Source organism: Schistocerca gregaria, unplaced genomic scaffold (genome assembly GCF_023897955.1).
Source record: "Schistocerca gregaria isolate iqSchGreg1 unplaced genomic scaffold, iqSchGreg1.2 ptg000169l, whole genome shotgun sequence".
Classification (NCBI taxonomy): domain Eukaryota; kingdom Metazoa; phylum Arthropoda; class Insecta; order Orthoptera; family Acrididae; genus Schistocerca; species Schistocerca gregaria.
The window spans coordinates 4,401,632-4,407,182 of NW_026061724.1; the positions used below are offsets into that span (position 1 = coordinate 4,401,632).

At 46.3% G+C, this 5,551-nt stretch overlaps 1 non-coding gene across 1 annotated transcript; it reads left to right on the forward strand.

The window, feature by feature from the left end:
- Positions 1 to 3,745: 3,745 nt before the first annotated feature.
- On the forward strand, positions 3,746 to 3,817 carry Trnai-aau (transfer RNA isoleucine (anticodon AAU)). The gene has a single exon. It is a non-coding gene; the product is annotated as a tRNA-Ile (tRNA).
- Positions 3,818 to 5,551: the final 1,734 nt, after the last annotated feature.

Consider the following 5,551-nt stretch of genomic DNA (forward strand, 5'->3'; position numbering starts at 1 on the left):
AGCGAAATGGTCGGCAGAGTGCCGACACCGCGAGTTTTGACTGGCACTTGCACATATAAAACAAGGTCGTAAAGTAACTCGTTCGGCTTTTGAGTCACATAAAGTATGTGTGTTAATTTTGACGCCACTAGCTCTGCATGTTGTCATGCAATTTCTTTACCTCTCAGAAATGATTATGACATAAAAGTGAAGTACGTGACGAGTGTGACGTTAGGAAAACATTAGGCTGCATGGAGAGAAACTGTATGGGACCACCCAACCGAAACGAGTACTGTGTGACGTGCTACCCGGCAGGTATTCACCCCGGTAGCCGGCTAGCTCAGTCGGTAGAGCGTCAGGCTCTCAGTCCCACGGTCGTTGGTTCGAGCCACACACTGGGCGGAACGGAATTTTGTTCCGCTGCAGATGTAAATTACCGTTTTTCTGATTAACGATATTTAATGGAAATAGCAACTGTTAACTTTGCCTACGTCTCTGTCAGTCGCAAGGAAGCTGTATTTGAAGGTGAAGGTGATTTTGTAGACATGTGTGAAAGACATGTTCTGAAATGCAAGTGTTGTTGTTCCGAGAGCACATCGGTTACGTGTCAGATGTGTAGCCAAGCAGTAATGGGTCGCCATAGCTGCAAATATTAGCCTGTAATATGAAGTGTTGTCAGCTGAAGTCTGATGATGCAGACGACCGTAAGGACGAAGTACCCAAGAGTACCGCTAGGCCGCGCCTCTTTAGCTCAGTGGTAGAGCACTGGTCTAATAATCCAGGGGTCGTAAGTTCCATCCTCACAGGAGAAAGATGAACTTTGGAAATCAGTTGCGCGTCGTGGCTGTATAGCAAACAGAATCTGTGATGACGAACAATTAGCAACAGGCGTTTTTTTAAGAATTACTCTCAGATGTGATTAAGGCGAATGGCGCAGATAAAGCATTTGCCAAAGCGGTACAGCAGAAGGTGGGACGAGGCAGTCTGAATTACATTTTACAGATGTATTTCTCACATATCTCAGAGCCTCTCGCCGTCGTCGTCGTCGTCGTCGTCGTCGCCGCCGCCGCTTCTGCAGAAGTAGCAAATGGCCATCGTAGCAAATGCGGCGAGGGACGCCCTGCCTTCGATTCCGAATGCACAAAGTGTGTGGTCTTGTTTCTCAGTCTATATTTGATCGGTCTCGTAAGAGGTTGAATGTAACGAATGGGTGGGAAAGAGCAAGGGGCAGCGGCTGTGTGGAACGAAAACACAAATCCTCAGGGGTGTGAGCGTTTCGAGATGAGTCGCATACATGTAAATGTTGGTCTTCAGTGACCATGTGGCCTAATGGATAAGACGTCGGACTTCGGATCTGAAGATTACAGGTTCGAATGCTGCCACGCTTGTGTTTTTCCAGTTCTGAAAAAGAAACATACCGTTTTAATGTAGCAATTGAGCAGTACGAAACCGTCTGAATGTTGCTGTTGACCATTTTTTGCTTGGAGATGCTCTTGAGCTTGAAACACACACAACAAGACCGGTGTTAACTAGCGAAATGGTCCGCAGAGTGCCGAAACCGCGAGTTTTGACTGGCACTTGCACATATAAAACAAGGTCGTAAAGTAACTCGTTCGGCTTTTGAGTCACATAAAGTATGTGTGTTAATTTTGACGCCACTAGCTCTGCATGTTGTCATGCAATTTCTTTACCTCTCAGAAATGATTATGACATAAAAGTGAAGTACGTGACGAGTGTGACGTTAGGAAAACATTAGGCTGCATGGAGAGAAACTGTATGGGACCACCCAACCGAAACGAGTACTGTGTGACGTGCTACCCGGCAGGTATTCACCGCGGTAGCCGGCTAGCTCAGTCGGTAGAGCGTCAGGCTCTTAATCCCAGGGTCGTTGGTTCGAGACACACGCTGGGCGGAACGGAATTTTGTTCCGCTGCAGATGTAAATTACCGTTTTTCTGATTAACGATATTTAATGGAAATAGCAACTGTTAACTTTGCCTACGTCTCTGTCAGTCTCAAGGAATCTGTATTTGAAGGTGAAGGTGATTTTGTACACATGTGTGAAAGACATGTTCTGAAATGCAAGTGTTGTTGTTTCGAGAGCACATCGGTTACGTGTCAGATGTGTAGCCAAGCAGTAATGGGTCGCCATAGCTGCAAATATTAGCCTTTAATATGAAGTGTTGTCAGCTGAAGTCTGATGATGCAGACGACCGTAAGGACGAAGTACCCAAGAGTACCACTAGGCCGCGCCTCTTTAGCTCAGTGGTAGAGCACTGGTCTAATAATCCAGGGGTCGTAAGTTCCATCCTCACAGGAGAAAGAAGAATTTTAGAAATCAGTTGCGCGTCGTGGCTGTATAGCAAACAGTATCTGTGATGACGAACAATTAGCAACAGGCGTTTTTTTAAGAATTACTCTCAGATGTGATTAAGGCGAATGGCGCAGATAAAGCATTTGCCAAAGCGGTACAGCAGAAGGTGGGACGAGGCAGTCTGAATTACATTTTACAGATGTATTTCTCACATATCTCAGAGCCTCTCGCCGTCGTCGTCGTCGTCGTCGTCGTCGTCGTCGTCGCCGCCGCTTCTGCAGAAGTAGCAAATGGCCATCGTAGCAAATGCGGCGAGGGACGCCCTGCCTTCGATTCCGAATGCACAAAGTGTGTGGTCTTGTTTCTCAGTCTATATTTGATCGGTCTCGTAAGAGGTTGAATGTAACGAATGGGTGGGAAAGAGCAAGGGGCAGCGGCTGTGTAGAACGAAAACACAAATCCTCAGGGGTGTGAGCGTTTCGAGATGAGTCGCATACATGTAAATGTTGGTCGTCAGTGACCATGTGGCCTAATGGATAAGATGTCGGACTTCGGATCTGAAGATTACAGGTTCGAATGCTGTCACGCTTCTGTTTTTCCAGTTCTGAAAAAGAAACATACCGTTTTAATGTAGCAATTGAGCAGTACGAAACCGTCTGAATGTTGCTGTTGACCATTTTTTGCTTGGAGATGCTCTTGAGCTTGAAACACACACAACAAGACCGGTGTTAACTAGCGAAATGGTCGGCAGAGTGCCGACACCGCGAGTTTTGACTGGCACTTGCACATATAAAACAAGGTCGTAAAGTAACTCGTTCGGCTTTTGAGTCACATAAAGTATGTGTGTTAATTTTGACGCCACTAGCTCTGTATGTTGTCATGCAATTTCTTTACCTCTCAGAAATGATTATGACATAAAAGTGAAGTACGTGACGAGTGTGACGTTAGGAAAACATTAGGCTGCATGGAGATAAACTGTATGGGACCACCCAACCGAAACGAGTACTGTGTCACGTGCTACCCGGCAGGTATTCACCGCGGTAGCCGGCTAGCTCAGTCGGTAGAGCGTCAGGTTCTCAATCCCACGGTCGTTGGTTCGAGCCACACACTGGGTGGAACGGAATTTTGTTCCGCTGCAAATGTAAATTACCGTTTTTCTGATTAACGATATTTAATGGAAATAGCAACTGTTAACTTTGCCTACGTCTCTGTCAGTCGCAAGGAATCTGTATTTGAAGGTGAAGGTGATTTTGTACACATGTGTGAAAGACATGTTCTGAAATGCAAGTGTTGTGGTTTCGAGAGCACATCGGTTACGTGTCAGATGTGTAGCCAAGCAGTAATGGGTCGCCATAGCTGCAAATATTAGCCTGTAATATGAAGTGTTGTCAGCTGAAGTCTGATGATGCAGACGACCGTAAGGACGAAGTACTCAAGAGTACCGCTAGGCCTCGCCTCTTTAGCTCAGTGGTAGAGCACTGGTCTAATAATCCAGGGGTCGTAAGTTCCATCCTTACAGGAGAAAGAAGAATTTTAGAAATCAGTTGCGCGTCGTGGCTGTATAGCAAACAGTATCTGTGATGACGAACAATTAGCAACAGGCGTTTTTTTAAGAATTACTCTCAGATGTGATTAAGGCGAATGGCGCAGATAAAGCATTTGCCAAAGCGGTACAGCAGAAGGTGGGACGAGGCAGTCTGAATTACATTTTACAGATGTATTTCTCACATATCTCAGAGCCTCTCGCGGTCGTCGTCGTCGTCGTCGTCTTCGTCGTCGCCGCCGCCGCCGCCGCCGCCGCCGCCGCTTCTGCAGAAGTAGCAAATGGCCATCGTAGCAAATGCGGCGAGGGACGCCCTGCCTTCGATTCCGAATGCACAAAGTGTGTGGTCTTGTTTCTCAGTCTATGTTTGATCGGTCTCGTAAGAGGTTGAATGTAACGAATGGGTGGGAAAGAGCAAGGGGCAGCGGCTGTGTAGAACGAAAACACAAATCCTCAGGGGTGTGAGCGTTTCGAGATGAGTCGCATACATGTAAATGTTGTTCGTCAGTGACCATGTGGCCTAATGGATAAGACGTCGTGCTTCGGATCTGAAGATTACAGGTTCGAATGCTGTCACGCTTGTGTTTTTCCAGTTCTGAAAAAGAAACATACCGTTTTAATGTAGCAATTGAGCAGTACGAAACCGTCTGAATGTTGCTGTTGACCATTTTTTGCTTGGAGATGCTCTTGAGCTTGAAACACACACAACAAGACCGGTGTTAACTAGCGAAATGGTCGGCAGAGTGCCGACACCGCGAGTTTTGACTGGCACTTGCACATATAAAACAAGGTCGTAAAGTAACTCGTTCGGCTTTTGAGTCACATAAAGTATGTGTGTTAATTTTGACGCCACTAGCTCTGCATGTTGTCATGCAATTTCTTTACCTCTCAGGAATGATTATGACATAAAAGTGAAGTACGTGACGAGTGTGACGTTAGGAAAACATTAGGCTGCATGGAGAGAAACTGTATGGGACCACCCAACCGAAACGAGTACTGTGTGACGTGCTACCCGGCAGGTATTCACCGCGGTAGCCGGCTAGCTCAGTCGGTAGTGCGTCAGGCTCTTAATCCCAGGGTCGTTGGTTCGAGACACACGCTGGGCGGAACGGAATTGTGTTCCGCTGCAGATGTAAATTACCGTTTTTCTGATTAACGATATTTAATGGAAATAGCAACTGTTAACTTTGCCTACGTCTCTGTCAGTCGCAAGGAATCTGTATTTGAAGGTGAAGGTAATTTTGTACACATGTGTGAAAGACATGTTCTGAAATGCAAGTGTTGTTGTTTCGAGAGCACATCGGTTACGTGTCAGATGTGTAGCCAAGCAGTAATGGGTCGCCATAGCTGCAAATATTAGCCTGTAATATGAAGTGTTGTCAGCTGAAGTCTGATGATGCAGACGACCGTAAGGACGAAGTACCCAAGAGTACCGCTAGGCCGCGCCTCTTTAGCTCAGTGGTAGAGCACTGGTCTAATAATCCAGGGGTCGTAAGTTCCATCCTCACAGGAGAAAGATGAATTTTGGAAATCAGTTGCGCGTCGTGGCTGTATAGCAAACAGTATCTGTGATGACGAACAATTAGCAACAGGCGATTTTTTAAGAATTACTCTCAGATGTGATTAAGGCGAATGGCGCAGATAAAGCATTTGCCAAAGCGGTACAGCAGAAGGTGGGACGAGGCAGTCTGAATTACATTTTACAGATGTATTTCT